General features: G+C 34.6%; 2 long non-coding RNA genes across 2 annotated transcripts in view; one reads left to right on the plus strand and one right to left on the minus strand.

Moving 5' to 3' along the window:
- Window positions 1–722: 722 nt before the first annotated feature.
- On the plus strand, window positions 723–18,722 carry LOC114075595. The gene is made up of 2 exons (XR_003575946.1): window positions 723–1,328; window positions 17,920–18,722. It is a non-coding gene; the product is annotated as an uncharacterized LOC114075595 (long non-coding RNA).
- The window catches only part of LOC107030374, a 33,018-nt gene continuing 27,043 nt past the window's right edge, over window positions 13,343–19,317 (minus strand). Inside the window, exon 3 of the long non-coding RNA XR_001458098.2 lies at window positions 13,343–14,063. This is a non-coding gene — a long non-coding RNA (uncharacterized LOC107030374). The remainder of the gene's footprint in view (window positions 14,064–19,317) is intronic.

Here is a 19,317-nt window from a genome sequence, read left to right on the forward strand (position 1 = left end):
TCCTTGAGGAGGACCTTAATTTAGCCCACAAAAATTGGCTAAGTATACTGTCCACACGAGGCTTTACGCTAGGTGAAAGCCTTCACTTCGCGTGAAAAGCACTCGTGGACTCTGCCATATTTGTGTGGGTGAAATGCATCGTTTACTTGAGGCTTCACGGAGCGTGAAATCCTTAACTGCACCTAGAATGCCTCGTGGACTAATGCCTTAGCCGTGTAGGCAAGGAAGCAAGTCCACGTGAGGATTCACGAGGCGTGACAACCTTCACCACCCTTGGACAGCCCTCGTGCACGAATGCCTTTGTCGTTTAGGTTAAAGGTCAAGTCCACATGAGGGTTTGCGGAAAGTGGAGGGTTTTTCTACCCGTGAAGACCCCTCGTGAAGATTGCCTTATCTGTTTGGGCAAGAGTCATAGTTCACGTGAGGGACCATGACACGTGGACACATCCACTGCCCGTGAAGAGACCTCGTGCACCATTCCATTACTCCACAAAAAAAGGCAAAAGTCTACGTGAGGGACCACGGCACGTGGAAGGGTCCAGTATTCATAGAAACCGTCGTGGACTTTGCCTTAGGCACATAGGCAATCCACACATGGGGAAAGGGGTATTTTTGGTTATTCCAATTTGAATTCCTTTTAAAGTTGGTCCATTTTATATTTTTTTAAATAAATATATATGGTATTTTAAATCAATATTCACCAAAAGTAAAACATTTTCACAGAGACCCAAATTAAAAATCAAAAGTTCAACCTTGTCACAATATTTCTCTCTGAAATCCCAAGAAGAAGAAGTGTAAAACTGAATCTTGGGATTGAAGAAATCAAAGGTTTTTTTCATAATGTTCTTTGAAGATTCATCAAGGTATGATTGTTTTCATCTATGGGTGGATTTCACCCATGGAGCCCCTTCAAAACTAGATTTCAAATCATACAATTTCCCTAAAAGTTAGGGTTTTATTCTAATGACATGGGTTCTCTTCAAAAACAATTTCAATGGTTGAATTATGTTGTGTTATGATTGAATTGATGAATAGAGGTTTATTTATGGTGAAATTCCCCCAAGAACCCATCGATTCCATATATTGCTAAATTGTGATCATAATGTGGATTCATTGATTTTAGAAGCATGTAAATGGGTTTTGTTTAGATGAATTGAATTGATTAGATTATGTTATTATCCATATCTAATGTAGAAATTCTAGATGTTGGGCTTAATGTAATTCATGATTCTTGAAGGGTAAATTATGAGAATTATGCAGGTGTTTCAAGAATTATTTTGAGAATGAAGATTCAAAGATGATGGTGTAATTGTGGTATTGATTGAAAGGTCAATCTCCCATATACCCTTACACATGATTATGCATGAAATTTCTATATTATGATACTATTTTTGTATTGAATGAATGACTATTCTCACGAACACGCTATTAACATGATGTGAAAAGATTACTCACATATAAATGATTCTAAGGTTCAAAGTCTATTCTCACCTATTGAATCTATGAGTTATCATGATACCAAGTTGGTTTGAATGTTAAGGCATTATTTTGTGAACATGAACCTAAGTTAAGAATTAACACGAATTTAAAGGAAATTATGCTTACCATGAATGGATATGAATATGAGATAGAAGATTTTACGCTAGTTAGCCTGGCTTTCCAATGGGTTCCTTTAACACAAGTCATTCCGGGTTCCTAAAACACTTATCTCATTAGATGGAAACCTTTTATGTCACCTAGTTTGAATTTCTAGAAGAAATCTACCTATCTTGTAACTATGTGCCCATATAGGTCGTTAGCTAGTGGATCCACCTAGGCTATCACATGAGTTCTACCTTAGGCAATTAGGACACCTCTTTTCGGTGTGGGTGCATGACACCGGATTCCATGAAGCTTACATGGTCTATGTTGGTTATGGCTATATTTCTGTACATGACAAGAATATGAACTATGTCACAACACGAAACCATACCCTAGAAGTTAGGGTACAATCTTGGATTGTAACCGGCATCGTCGACCTCTCGGAGATATAAGACAAGCCCTTTCATATCATTCATTGCATATACATAGTGAAAAGTTGTGCGGAATTAAAACTTTTCACAAAACATAATATAGTCTTCAAAATCTCTTTCATATAAAAGTAATAGGAAATGCTCCGTCTCAATCTCATCATCTTAAGACACAAGAATACTTGGGACACGACCAATTTAGTCTATTACAATACTTTGAATGAAAACATTAAAGACATATATGACCTCGAGTCAAGTGAGGTCATACTTCAACTTCTCTTGAACGATCTTCTAAGTCCAAGTCTTTACTTCTCAAAGCTCCTCACCTAACAAGAACTATATAGATAGATAAAAGCATGGAGTTAGTACAACCACATGTACTAAGTATGGCTTTATGCATAAAAATCATGAAAAATGGACATTTATTAGAAATATGCATCTTTTAATTTAGGGAAAAGGGTCAAATATGCCCCTAAACTATTCGAAAAGGTCTAGATATACCCTCCGTTTAAAGTTTGGTTCACTCATGCCCTCGCCGTCCAACTTTTGGTCCAAATATGCCCTTATGGGCGTTAGTTGCCATGTTGGACATATCCAACTCATTTTTCATTTCTTTAAATGCCACATGGAATTGCCTTGTCATTTTCACCTTACCACATACCATTTATATGAAAATGGAAAGATATTAGGACTCAGAAACACCTCCTCCTACCCATAAATCAACCCCCTTTTAAATAAATTATCCGACCAATTTTCAACAATTTTGTTTATTTTTTATTTTTTCGATAAATTCCGAAAATGAGTAATCGATTAATAAAAAAATAGGAAAATATGAAAAAAGTATAAAATTAACGCCAAAAATTCACAAATAATTATAGTAACCATGAATTCAATTTAAACACTTTTTTTAAAAATTATTATTTTATTCGATAAATCCCGAAATGATTAATTAATTAATAAAAAGTGTGAAAAAATAAAATTAACGCCAAAAATTAAAAAATAAATACAGTAACCTTAAATTCAACAATTTCAACATTTTTTTAATTCTTAATTTTTTCGACAAATCCCAAATATGAGTTTATTAACAAAAAATATGAAAAAATATAAAAATTAAGCAAAAAATTCACAAATAAAAAATAGAAAAATATGAAAAAAATATAAAAAAAAATGTTGAAATTATTGAATTTAAGGTTACTATATTTATTTTTTAAATTTTGACGTAAATTTTTTTTTTGTTTTCATATTTTTCTCTTTTCATTAATAAATTACTCATTTTCGGGATTTGCAGAAAAATATAAAAATTTTAAAAAAATTGTAGATTGAAATGTTATTATATTTATTTGTGAACTTTTGGAGTTAATTTATATTTTTTTTCATACTTTTCATAGTTTTTATTAATCAATTACTCATTTTCGAGATTTATCGAAAAATAAAAAATTAAAAAAAATTGAAATGTTAGATTTAAGGTTACTATATTTATTTGTGAATTTTTGGCGTTAATTTTATATTTTTTTTCATATTTTTCCTATTTTTTTATTAATCAATTACTCATTTTCGGGATTTACCGCATAAGTAAAAATTAAACAAAATTGTTAAAAATAGGTCGGATAGTGTATTTAAAAGGAGTTGATTTATGGGTCGGATTAGGCGTTTATGAGTCCGAATATCTTTCCATTTTCATATAAATGTTATGTGGTAAAGTCAAAATGACATGGCAATGCCATGTGGCATTTAAATAAATGAAAAATGAGTTGGATATGTCCAACATGGCAACTAACGCCCATAAGGGCATATTTGGACCAAAAGTTGGACGGCGAGGGCATGAGTGAACCAAACTTTAAACGGAGGGTATATCTAGACCTTTTCGAATAGTTTAGGGGCATATTTGACCCTTTCCCCTTTAATTTAAATATCATTTTATAATCATAAGAATATCATTTAGGAATTAAGGAACACATAAGAAAACACTTAACAAAAAATAGCATTTTTAGAAGTCACTTAACAGTAACCTCATTCACTGTTACAGTGAATTAATTCACTGTACAGTGAAGCACTTTGTTCATCATTTTAGACACCCTTTAGCATGTAATCTTCTCACTCAAAGCTATCCTAAGATTCACTTAAGTCACACAAAGAGAAACAGCCCATACACCCTCTCTAGATTTGCCTAAACGACCCTTAGGATTAATTATAATGAGTCACATACACACTTCAGGACAACAAACATATTAACATATAGACACTATGACATTTCCCCAAAAAAGGCTATCAAAAGACTTACTTGAGTAAGTCAAGAAGATAACGTCCATGCTTGACCTCTTCAAGACTACCTAAATAATCCTTATAACTTCCTAAGTTTGGATCATGTCCACATAATCAACATCTTCCCTAATTAGAGTCATTCTTAAGATTCATCTAGGTAAGAAACGAAGTGACCATTCCTATGCACCCTTCACACCTTAACTAGACAATCCTTAACTACTCTAGATAGGTACTTATTCCTTTTACACAATCCATAACATAAGTCATTAGTTTATTAGTTCATTAAGACTCATACATCACATAAAGGACATTCAAATAATGGTCTTGGACAAGACCTAGGAAATCCACATAACACCTTTAAAGTCTATTGTGCAATGTCTAGATAGCATCCCATACCACTACCTAAACTCCATAAACTCCTCTAATGCTAGTAGGTATTCCATATGATTAGAATAGGAAATAATAGACATAGACCATGATAGCAAGATATGCAATCCGGAGTTCTATACTACTCCGATGAGGTTGTTCTACTTGCCAATGATAGAACTTAGACACATCCCATGTAGGCACATGGTTAAGGAATATGAAGGGCATACTTTGTAATCTATTCTCATACTTAACGAGAACAACTTTCCCTTATCATACTCACTCGGTGCTAGCCTTCGTTCTCAAAGAGTAATTCATACATTAGGTTCACATAAAAGGGTTCCATAACAAGTTCATAACCCAATCACATTTACCCTACCAAGGAAGGTACACTAGGGCTAGGTCACAATGGAGACAGGAAGCTCATGATGCCTTTCCTAAGGATTAATATGACGGCGTTCTAGCCAACTAACCTTAAGTCCATCATTTCTTTACTTTGAAGGATACCATTACGGCTTACGCTTTAACAATATAAACCTTACCTCTCATATCATCATTTAAAGTCACATGCCATTCATATATTCAAGACTAAGAGTTTTAACACCCTAAATCAAGACATCACATATTCATAATCATATATACATCAAGCAAGATATAGAAGTCAACAAAGAAAAGACATCACATACTTCACTTGAACTCATAATGCAAGTCATTCTAGAAACATCTAGAAACAACCTAACATCTTCAAGTCATCCTATATATCATCTTAACATCATTAATTTACTCCACATAGACTAACAAAGACAAGTAGGAATAACCAAGACTTAACCCTAACACTGTACTCATAATGTCAAAGTCGTAGTCTAACATGATCACTTTAGGCAACATAAGTAGAAGAACACACATATGACTTCACATGTAGATAGTTAATGTCATGCTTCACATAATCGACTAAAAAATAGCCACATTACTTCAAGTAGATGCCTATAAGGTCATGCTCATCATTTTGCATAAAGTAACGCCAACAAGGCCACGTCAATTGCAAGTAAAACACATAACACCGCAACCATAAGTGAACCATACCAATGACAATAGAATCGAAGTATAATTTATATCAACTTAATGAAAATGGGGCAGCATACCTTCATCCCCTCTTCCAAACTTCAATTCGATGCCAAATCAACCAATTCGACATCACAAGGCCCTTACCCATGACCATGAACAATAATTCAAAGCAATAACCATAAAACTCAATGAATCTACATCAATTAAATCTAGGATTAACAATCTAAGATAAATTAGATATCAATTGAATACAATTCTTATATCATTAGAAAGCCCATAAGAAACTACATAACAATTCAACAATATTAGATTAATATCAAGTAACCCAATAAGTAGTCAAAACTAGGATTCATCAATTTACATGGGTTCATACATAATTTAGGTTGAAATCATCAATACAATATCAATTAGATCATAATTCAATGTTTAGAAATTATTTATGCAAGAACCCATTGTAGATCCCCAAATTGGACAATTCACTTTAGAAAACTTTGAAAAACATCTTGAGAGTTGGGCTCCTTGATGAAAAAATGTTCAAGAATCAAAATCCATACCTTAAGGATGATAATTCTTCACTTTGATAAAGAATTTCCACTCAAAACCCCACACACCAAGCTGCTTCTTCAATTTGGACTTTAATAGAGTCTTTGGGATTTTTCATAGAGTTTTGGGTTTTAAATTTAGAAGAATGAAGTCTTTAAGGTGTTTACCCTTTATATACTTAATTAAAAATACCCAAAAGACCCTTAATAAACCGCTAGTTAATTTAAACGTGGGTTAAATTTACCAATTCAACCCTAAGTGGACATCAGCCTGCGCAGGAACAGAGGTGCGTGCGACGCCTGGACTTGACGGGGCGTCATAGCCACGACTGGGTGTCACAGCCCTCCATTAGTCGCTACAGTGGCTGGAAAAAGTTCCAAAATTCACCCTTGGTTAATTCCCCCACGACAGGACCCTCTACGGGGCGTCATCAGGCCAACGGGTCGTTGACTGCTCCGTCGCTAAGGTCTGCCTGGGAATTTTTTGGCAACAGGTTTGGGTCCTTCTGAAGGACCCTTTGATGGTCCTTGGGGATAATTTCCCGGACGTTTCCAACCCAAATATGATCGTATATAATTTTAAAACCTCTAACATGAATTTCATCCAAAACGAACACGTAAAACTCAATGAAACTCGCCTACACGTACAAGGTCGACTCAAGGCATATCTTTCGAACGCCTTGGATGTTCTTGGTTGTTTGACCTCCAACTTTCTCAAAACTCTAAACACTGGCTATACATGATATAATAACTAATTTAAGTACCTTACAACCTCATGTAACACATATAAACACATAGAATCACATATGAGGCACATAGGTGACTTAGTCGTCGAACGTCTTGGTCGTCCCTTGACATTTGACTTCAAATACACCTAATACTTTAGATACTGCCTCTATACCATATATTAAACATATTTAGTACCTTATACCATCAAGACCAACATTTTAGGCTCTATTTAACCTATATCATCTTCGGGGTCTTACAATCTCCCCCACTTGGACAACATTCATCTTCGAATGACACTTGCCCCTCTCCGAACACTTCCAAGATTAGAGACTCATCTAGAAGCTAATAACCATGCTATACAACACATAATCACAACAAAAAATCAATTTCAGATAGTCAAGAAATTCACAATACAACAAGAAACTAGAAAACAATTCTATAACTCATTATGCTACCAAATTCACATGCTTCATTCCAAATAGTAAAAACTCATTTTATAATCGTTATTATACTTATATACATCAGTTCTAACCATATTACAACAATTTTAGATCAAAGAATCAAATAGTCATTTTTCACAAAATAATACAGTGAACTGGTTTGCAATGTTAAAGTGATTTTATCAAATTTTCAAAAATCCAAATTTTAGGCAATTCATGATATAAACATGCTAATATGCAAAGTAACATCCTATAAGCACATCTTACAACATAATCATAACTCAATAAAACACGCAAATCAAGAAGTTAATGAAATTCAATTTCAACCAAACTCCTAAACATCATGCACAAGCAATAATTTCTAGGACTTCTATCCCACTACAATCCATACTGCCTCACTTAGAAGGAAGTCATATCATAACAAAAGAAAGAGAACTTACCAACATCATCATCACTCTCCTTCTCATCCGGCTTCTCCACCCTAGAACGGAGTGCATAGAAACACCTCTTTGTTGAAGCATCATCTTTTTGAACACTAGGAGCAACTTGCTTACCCTCTCTACCTCTAGAAGCAATCATAGGACAATCTCTCACTTTGTGCCCATCATTACCACAACCAAAAGCAACTCTCGATACTCAATAGACACTCACCATAATGTTTCTTGCCACAATTCGCAAAAGTAGGCTTGCCGTCCTTGGAACCACCTCCTTTCTCAACCTTGAATTTAACACTCCTAGATTCTCCTTGAGATTGAACCTTCTTCTGAAACCTAGTTTGCTCTTGATCACTAGCACCACTCCTTTCCATACTTCTTGCCATCCTCCTAAATTTAGAATCTTCAATTGATTGTGCATACACCATGAGTCTAGCTAGGGTCATATCATCATGTAACATAGCAGTGCGACATTCTTCCACCACTAAGTCGGCTACCCCCGTCACAAACGACTCATTTCATCTCTTGGATTGGACACAAGAGAAGGGGAATACCTAGACAAAGTTGAGAATTTCAAAAATTACTCCTCAACACTCATATTGCCTTGCTTGAGATTGATAAACTCCTCCACCTTAATTTCTCTCCTCTCTCGGGGAAAGTACATACCAAGAAAAGCTTCCATAAATTCTTCCTATTCAATAGGACCCGATCCTTCTGGCCTATTATCCTTCCATTGAGATGCCAAATTTGAGAAACATCCTTCAATTGGTACGAAACCAACTCCGCCTTCTACCTAGATGTAACCCCAATAGCACTCAAAACTTTGAACACTCCATCATGAAACTCTTGGGGATCCTCATTTACCTTAGAGCCAAGAAAGATAGGAGGATTCATCCTCACAAAATCTCTCAACCTAGATGTCTTAGTGCTCTCCACAACCCTAGGCATCATATTCAAATTAGCTTGCATAGTCACGGCTCGGGCTATAGCAATCAAAGCCTCTCTAATCTCCCTATTAGACATCTTCGGAACCTCAATACCTCGTTCCACATTAGGAATAGATCACGTTGGGGAGGCACTTGGGCATCTTGAGCACCTTGAACTCCTTTCCCACCTTGAGGAACTTGCTCAACTTGAGGGGGAACCTCCTCATTCACCCTCTCCTCTTCCAACCTTCTAGCGGCTATCCTTCTAGTATTCATCTCCTAGAAAACACAAGGAAACTCATAAGAAGTATAATCATAACATTTACTCTACCGCACGACATTTGAGTAGAAATGGAGGGAAACTCTATCGTCCTATAGCCTCTCGCCCATAGATTTGTCGCGACTCACACCGATGGTCAAGGCTCTACTAGACATGACTTGATGAGACTTCTTGATGCCAAAAACTACTTCCACCATCCTATGCTCTGATACTAAGCTTCTCACAACCCGAAACCATACCCTAGAAGTTAGGGTACAATCTTGGATTGTAATCGGCGTCCTCGACCTCTCAGCGGTATAAGAAAAGCTCTTTCATATCATTCATTGCATATACATAGTGAAAATTAATGCGGAATTAAAAAAATTCAAAAAACATAATATAGTCTTCAAAATCTCTTTCATATAAAAGTAATAGGAAATACTAAGTCTCAATCTCATCATCTTAAGACACAAGAATACTTGGGACACGGCACATGCTTAAAAATACGAATATAGAAATACTTAGTCTATTACAATACTTTGAATGAAAACATAAAATACATATATTCCCTCGAGTCAAGTGAGGACATACTTCAACTTCTCTTGAACAATCTTCTAAGTCCAAGTCTTCACTTCTCAAAGCTCCTAACCTACAAAGAACTATATAGATAGATAAAAGCATGGAATTAGTAAAACCACATGTACTAAGTATGACTTTATGCATAAATCATGAAACTAGACATTTATTGAAAATATACATCTTTTCATTCAAATAACATATTATAATCATAAGAACATCATTTAGGAATTAAGGAACACATAAGAAAACACTTAACCAAAAATAGCATTTTTAAAAGTCACTTTACAGTAACCTCATTCACTATGACAGTGAATTAATTCACTGTACAGTGAAGCACTTTGTTCATCATTTTAGACACCCTTTAGAATGTAATCTTCTCACTCAAAGCTATCCTAAGATTCACTTAAGTCACACAAAGAGAGACCACCCATAAACCCTCTCTAGATGTGCCTAAACGACCCTTAGGATTACATATAATGAGTCATATACACACTTCCAGACATCAATCATATTAAAATATAGACACTAGAACATTTCCTCATCAAAGGCTATTAAAAGACTTACATAAGTAGGTCAAGAAGATAACATTCATGATTGACCTCTTCAAGACTATCTAAATAATCCTTATGACTTCCTAAGTTCGGATCATGTCCACATAGCCAACATCTTCCCTAATTAGAGTCATTCTTAAGACTCATCTAGGTAAGATACGAAGTAACCATTCCTATGCCCCCTTCACACCTTAACTAGGCAACCCTTAAATACTATAGATAGGTACTTATTCCTTTTACACAATCCATAAAGTAAGTCATTAGTTCATTAGTTCATTAAGACTCATACATCACATAAAGAACATTCAAATAATGGTCTTGGACAAGACTTAGGAACTCCACATAACACCTTCAAAGTCTATTATGCAAAGTCTAGATAGCGTCCCATACCACCACCTAAAATCCATATACTCCAATAATGCTAATAGATATTCCATATGTTGAGAATAGGCAATAACTGACAAACACCATGATAGCAAGACGTGGAATCTGGAGTTCTATACTACTCCGATGAGGTTGTTCTACTTGCCAATGGTAGAACTCAGACAAATCCCATGTAGGCACATGGTTAAGGAATATGAAGGGCATACTTTGTAATCTAGTCTCATACTTATCTAGAACTACTTTCCCTTAACATACTCAATCAGAGCTAGCCTTCGTTCTCATAGAGTAATTCATACATTAGGTTCACATAAAAGGGTTCCATAAGAAGTTCATAACCCAATCACATTTACCCTACCAAGGAAGGTCCACTAGAGCTACCTCACAATGGAGACAAGAAGCTCATATTGCCTTTCCTAATGATTAATATGATGTCGTTCCAGCAAACTAATCTTAAGTCCATCATTCCTTTACTTTGAAAGATACCATTACGGCTTATGCTTCAACAATCTTAACCTTACCCTTAAGTCAAGGTTTTCACATAATAGACTCTCATATCATCATTTGAAGTCACATGTCCCTCATATATTCAAGACTAAGAGTTCTAACACCATAAATCAAGACATCACATATTCATAATCATATATACGTCAAGCAAGATATACAAGTCAACCAAGACAAGACATCACATACTTCACTTGAACTCATAATGCAAGTCATTCTAGAAACACCTAGAAACAACTAACATCTTCAAGTCATCCTATATATCATTATAACATCATGAATGTACTCCACATTGACTCACAAATCCAAGTAGGAATAACCAAGACTTAACCCTAACACTGTACTCATAATGTCAAAGTCATAGTCTAACATGATCACTTAAGGCAACATAAGTAGAAGAACACACATATGACTTCACATGTAGATAGATGATGTCATGCTTCACATCATAAACTACACAAATAGACACATTACTTTAAGTAGTTCCCCATAAGGCCATGCTCATCATATTGCATAAAGTAACGCCGACAAGGACACGTCAATTGCAAGTAAAGCACAGAACACCGCCACCATAAGTGGACCATACCAATCACAATAGAATCGAGGTATAATTAATATCAAATTATTGAAAATGGGGCATCATACCTTCATCCCCTCTTCCACACTTCAATTCAATGCCAAATCAACCAATTCAACATCACAAGACCCTTACCCATGGCCATGAACAATAATTCAAAGCAATAACCATAAAACTCAATGAATCTACATCAAATCAATCTAGGTTTAACAATCTAAGATCAATTAAATATCAATTGAATACAATTCTTATATCATTAGAAAGCCCATAAGAAACTACATAACAATTCAACAATATTAGCTAAATATCAAGTAACCCAATAAGTAGTCAAAACTAGGGTTCATCAATTTACATGGGATCATAGGTAATTTATGTTGAAATCATCAATACAATATCAATTAGATCATGATTCAATGTTTAGAAATCATTTATGCAAGAACCCATTGTAGAATCCCGAAATTGGACAATTCACTTTAGAAAACTTTGAAAAACATCTTGAGAGTTGGGCTCCTTGATGAAACAAGTTTCAAGGATCAAAAGTAATACCTCAAGGATGATACTTCTTAACTTTGATGAATAATTTCCACTGAAAACCCCACACTGAGCTGCTTCTTCAATTTGCACTTTAATGGAGTCTTTGGGATTTTTCTAAGAGTTTTGGGTTTTCAATTTGGAAGAATGAAGTCTTTAAGGTGTTTACCCTTTATATACTTAATTAAAATACAAAAAAGACCCTTAATAAACCCCCAATGACTTAATTTAGAAGTGGGGTAAATTAACCAATTCACGCCTAAGTGGACAGCAGCCTGCGCAGGAGCACATGTGCGTGCGACGCCTAGCCTTGACAGGGCGTCACAGCCACGACGGGGTGGCACAACCCTCCGTTGGTGGCTACAGTGGCTGTCCAAAGTTCCAAAATTCTTCCTTGGTTAATTCCCCCACGACAGGACCCTCGACGGGGCCTCATCAAGCAAATGGGTCGTTGACTGCTTCGTCGCCAAGGTCTGCCTGGGACTTTTTTGGCAACAGGTTTGGGTCCTTCCTCAAGGACCCTTTGATGGTCCTTGCGGATAATTTCCCGGACGTTTCCAATCCAAAGATGGTAGTATATAATTTTAAAACCTCTTAAATGAATTTCATCTAAAACTTACACGTAAAACTCAACGAAACTCGCCTAGACGTAAAAGGTCGACTCAAGGCATATCTTTCGAACGCCTTGGACGTTCTTGGTCGTTTGACCTCCAAACTCCTCGAAACTCTAAAAATGCCTATACATGCTATAATAACTCATTTAAGAACCTTAAAAACTCATGAAACACCCATAAACACATATAATGACATATGAGGCACATAGGTGACTTAATCGTCGAACGTCTTGGTCGTCCCTTGACGTTTGACTTCCAAAACTCCTATTACTTTAGATACTGACTCTATACCATATATTTAACATATTTAAGACCTTATACCATCAATACCAACATGTTAGACTCTAGTTATCCTAGGTCATCTTCGGGGTCTTACAAACTACTACAAGGACATGCACATTAACTATAACTATGGCTAATTAGAAAGTCCTAAATACTGTGAATACCAATGAATTATGTATGTTTAATATGAATTGTTGCTATGGAAGGTTTCCTTAGTATGATTTAATGAACATGAATGTTTCCATGTTTATAAGTGTTGACTATGATGAATATGAAGCATGATATGTATGATTTTGGTGACCAAAAAGTTATACTTAGTAATCAATAAGATTTTAGGATCTTATCTATGCACTGCACAAGTATGGCTTGGGGTTTCTTGTGAAATGGTTGACTTATGTTCTTCAAAAATGTGCATGATGACACTTAATCTTGATAAAATTCATGATTTCAACTAAATATCCTTTTTTGTATATTGTCAAGGATTTTGTGCATGACTATCATACTTAGTGCATTTTTGGAGTAACCCCTATTTTCTACATTTTTCTACAAATGTACGTCCTGGTTGTTGAGGTGTACTATTCCCATTGTGTAAAGCTTTGATTTATTCTCTCCACGGTTTTGGTGAGTCCTCATTGTCACGACCTGAGAGCACTGCCAAGTCGCATCATGACATATTGACCACGAAGGGGTCTCATACAAGTCGCATATCATGCATTGCATTCGATATTGAAATAGTGTGGTATTAAAAACTCATTTTAAGTCTAAAATATTTAAAATTTCATTCAATATAAAACTTTAAGTATAGAGGAAGTCTTAATCTCACATGGCCATCCTAAAGCCTAATTTAAATGTACTTGGGACACAACCCTTTACAAATGAACAACTACTAAAATGTCTTTTACTAGAAATAGGGTAACATAGAGTCTTATCTTTGAATCATAAGGACATAACAAGTCTTGGAGGAAAGCAATCCAACCACATCAACTAGCTATATAAAATCACTTGCCATAACCTACACTCAGTAAAAACATGAAGGATATGGGTTAGTGCACAAAAATGTACTAAGTATGAAGATCATGCATAAACATGCTTCAAAATGGGACAGTTTTGTTGGAAACCATGGCTTCATGCCACATTCGAAATATCATGAACAATAAGATAAAAGACATCATATACAAGTACCAGCGTCATATAACTCATAACAACACATTTAAATAATACTAAGAACCATTACCTTTACCTTTAGCCTTCACCCTAGATAACCCTTGTGCTACACCTTATGCAACGCATGGATGGTGTCCCATACCACCATCCACACTAAGGCACCACATTACTATCACTAAGGTTGGACTTACCATTCCTTTCCTTCCACCTTTTCATCATATGCATACATAAGAGCATAACATTTAATAAAATAAGAGAAGGGCAATTAACTAATAATAAAACCCAAATACAGCATGCATATCACATTTAAGCATACAAGAGTCCACATTCTTCCATTTTTTCATTTAGGAAACATTCGTAACATAGTCATTAATATTTAGAAATACTCACTATGATCCCCTTCAAAGCCTACTCGTACAATGTATAGTCACCCATTCTACCTACAATTCGTAGAACCCCTTGAATTTAATACTTCAGCAATGTATAATGATATTATGATTGACCTAGAAGTAATATAGATTGTCAACTTAATGATGACCATTTATTTACCAAATTTATATTAGATTCCTCTCTACACTTCATTCTTCCCTACAATAAACTGCTTTTTTCTAAGTTGGTCCTCCTTTATAACCTATATACCTTCATCAAAAAGCTTTTTTGACGAAGATATGAATGTTGGCAATGAGGAACAATGCATAAAGGTAGTTCATTTTAGGGAAGAATGAAGTGAAAAGGGGAAACTCATAAAGATTTTTAAAAAATGGTCATCATTGTATTGACAACTAAAGTTACTTCTATGTCAATGAAAATATTATGACACGTGGATGAAGTATTAAATGTAGCGAAACACATCTCACATCAAATGTCAGAAAACATTTCCTGTGCAAGGAGATAGGAGGAAGAAAAATACAAGATGTCATAAAAAGTATTATAAGGTGTTGAGCTAGATGGATTGTGTCGTGTAGGATATATGGAGTAACCTTGGAATAGGACCTTCCACAATATCTTGTTCTAGCGTAAATTTAATTAACAATATAAGTGGCTCTCTTTCGTTGTCTGATTTTGGATAATCGTAGAATTGTCGTCACTCCATCTTCAATTCGATAATTTTTTGGGTCCATTTCTTGGAAATCTTTCTATTTGAAAAAAAAACATTCCATTTAAAGAATTTTTACTTTCTCATTCTATATAATAGTAGCAACATTTGGTATCATTTATAATATCCATTTAATTTCTTTCCTCCCTACACCCAAATTGAGGAATTATATTGAGTATGTTGTTATTGACTCATTTTAGTTATTTCATTCGGATGATTGTGTTGAACTAAGTAGTAAATTCACAACAAAAACTTCTAGATTGTAAATAAAATTTTTAATTAATCATTTATTCAAACGGGATCCTACACATATCAATTAGGTAGTACTACAATTCCTACTGCTTTCTACAATTTAAGCAAACCTTTTTGGGTTTAAGGACCTTGGTCTGACCTTCCAGTTTTTGTCAGCATCATCATATGAAGTTTTTTTATTAATGATTTGAAATTTACGAGTTCTATCTTGTGGAAATTTGTGTTATAATTCATAATCAATCCTAGTGTAGCCTCCATAACATTCTCCAATTCTTTTTTTCCTTCCCCCTCCTCCTCCTCATTTCCTCTTTCTTTTCATTCATAAAGGTAGTACAATGTAAGATTTCTTCTTCAACTCTACAAACTCTATTCTTTTGTTTAGTTTATCCATAGTGAAGATCTTGTTCTCAGTGGATCTATTTTTCTAAAAAAAAATCTATATCATGAGGAGATCATATCTTGAATTAGAGGGATTTTGGTGCAGATTTAAGGTGAACTTTCATAGACAAATTCAAGTAATTGTAATATGAGTAATTGAAATTTTCCAAGCGTGGCTTTATGAACAACCAACTTATATACATGAATTCAAAGATAAACTTGCATTCATGTGTTTAGAAATCAAGAACGGCAGATTAATTGTTTTCACATATCATAACTGCGGTGAGTGAAGAAGATGAAACCCAATTCCCAAAACTCCCTTGTTTTTTCGATGTTTCTCATTCTTTATTTCCTACAGTTCTCTATCGTTTAAGTTAATAAGCAATTGACAACACTAAAGTTTTCTTTTTTTTCCCTATATATACCTCATCAAAGTTGGTGAACAAAGGAATATAGCAAAGATATCTTGATTTCAATGCAAAAATTGGTAATGGACAACAACCCTTGTTTCTTCGATATGCCTTTCTCTGTCAACTATTTGTCTTGTCTTCATCCTTGTTTCATTTGGGACAATGATGAAGCTCTTGTTCTTCTTCAGTTTAAGAACATGTTAACCATAACTCCTTATGTTTATTGTTTCTTTAAAACAACAAATAAAAATATTGAGTCATATCCAAGGACATTTACATGGAATACAAGCAGTGTTGCTCATGGGTTGGACTTTATTGTGAAGAGAAGAACGGGACAAGTGATTGAGCTTGACCTTAGTTGCAACCAACTTAATGTTGAGTTTTATCCCAATAGTAGTCTTTATTAACTCCCCTCTCTCAAAAGGCTTGATTTGTTTCGTAACGATTTCACTCAGTCTCACATTTCACCTAAATTTGGTGAGTTTTGTAGCTTAACACCTCTTGATCTATCAGATTTGCATATGTCAGGTTCGATCCATTCTGAATTTCTCTCATCTTTCAAAATTGCAAGTTCGACGACTCTTAAGAAATAATGCACGTGATCAAGATGGACTTCACCTAGGGCCTCACAATTTTAAATTTCTAGTTAAAAACTTAAACCAATTAAGAGAACTTGACCTTAATGAGACACAACTATTTGGAATATTTCCCGTTAAGTTTTTCCACCTTTCAAACTTGAAATATTTTTATCATCCAATCCATGGCTCACTATACAGTTCCCTTCAAGGAAATGGAATAGCAGAGAATCCTTCATGGAGCTATACCTCACTGGTGTGAATTTTATTTGATAAGATACCTCCATCATTTAGCTATTTAGCTTTATTACGTCAATTGGACATGATCTTATTTACCATTGTAGGATCCTTAGAATTCTTTTAGGTGGATCAATCATAGAATTATATTAGTTGGATTGGTTTGGTTTGAATGAGTGCCTTTTTAGTTATTTTTATGATTTTATCACTTCATTATTATCAGTTTATTGACCTTATGCCTTGGACTTTCTGGAGTTTTTTGTTATTATGAATGTAATTTGACAAGTGTTTACCCACTTTTTTGTGTGGTGTGTTTCACTTGAGAGTTCTTTGACCGGGCTAGATCTGCAATTATGCACATGAAATCTGCATTTAAAATATTTTTACCTGGAAACGAGACGAAAGATGTATTTGAAAACATTTAAAGGATTTTATTGCGATTTCCACTTGCTTAATCTCTCAGGGAGTGACTTATAATATTTAGTAGAGGGAGCTTTGAATTTTTAAGTAAACTAGTTTTTCACCTGTGCGTTGCACATGATTATCAATTAAGAAAATTTAAGTGAAAATTTGGATAATCAGTTTTGCACAAAATAATATTGAAAATTCATTTGTGAATGTTGAATATGGATCATCATATATATCTTTTATTCACATAAACCTATAAAGATGGTCAATGAAAAAATATATTAGTTAAATCAATAATGTATAGATTGCTAATGTATAGTTTTGATGATAATCAATTTACCTTCTCAGGATAACTCAACTCACCAAAAAGGAAAGGATCATATAAGAAAGATTGTCATGTAAGAATCAACATTCAAGGAGCCAAAGCCTAAATTGCACAAATTAGGGAAGACTTGCAAATCAGAGGAAGATATCAAACAAAATGTCAAATAATTTAGAAAATTTTAATGATCTCAATGAAAGCCTCAATAAGCATAGTCAACAAACAAAGTGATCCCCAACAACTACGTATATTCTGAGAAAGCTACAAGAAGAAATCACGCAAGAAAGGAAACAATATTCAATTCACCACATATAATTCAAGAAAGCTGAAAGAAGGAATCACACAAGAATGGAGAAATCCTCAACGACTACATAGAATAAAAGATCACAACGGCGATCTGCAAACAATTAAGGCTACTGAATCATGGATGAGCCTTAATTTTTATTCTTGAAAATAAGGATACCTTGCCTTATTTCCAAGGATCAAATCTCTTGGTTGCAATCTCTTCTGTGAAACGATTCAAGTCTCGACTCTAAAAAAGGACATCATACTTCAACAAGAAAAAATGTACAACAAGTCTTATTCATCTCACTACTCCCTACTCTACTTTTAATAAACATTGTATTCTTACTATGTAAACAAAAAATAGACAAGAGAGACAATATTATTGGCAAGGCTTTGTATCAAAGAGAGACAAAAAAACTCAGTGGCGTTTTTGGAACTATACTTAAATCTTGTACTCATATCAAGAAGTTTCTAAAGCATGAAGAGAACACCATTGCAATTCAAGGGAACTGGAGGTAAGATCCACTTTTGATCTGAACCTGTATAAAAAATTTATGCCAAGTTTACTTTCTGCAGTTTCTGGTTATGTTTTATTGATCAATTAACAATAGTTGACTCAGTCTTACCTTCAGTCAACTAGTTACAACAGAAACTGACAAAAAAATCAGCAATTCACCCCCCTCTTACACTTTCAATTGGTATAAGAGCAAGATCTCACCAAATTTGTCTAAAAAATGTGAGGAAAAGATCACGACACAATAAATCATGGGCACACTATTTGAAGAGGGGACCTCTCAAACAAGACCTTCATACTTCAATGGACAACACTCTTCACATTGGAAAGTAATAATGAAACATTCATAAAATCCTATGATATGAAGGTTTGTAGAGTCATCAAACTTTGTGATATTCCTATCTCAACCTCAAAAGATTCTGACGGAAGTTAATCCTCTCGAGTACCTAGCTATGAAAACTATACAAATGAATAGATGGAAGTTAATCAAATAAACTCCAAAGCAAAAAAATGTTTTATACAATGCTAGAATTGTAGAGGAAAATGAGAAGATCTCATGTTGTGACACTCCCAAAGAAATGTGGGATAAGATGGAGGTTACTTACGAAGGAACTGACAACGTCAA

The sequence above is a fragment of the Solanum pennellii genome, chromosome 1, assembly GCF_001406875.1.
Source record: "Solanum pennellii chromosome 1, SPENNV200".
NCBI lineage: Eukaryota > Viridiplantae > Streptophyta > Magnoliopsida > Solanales > Solanaceae > Solanum > Solanum pennellii.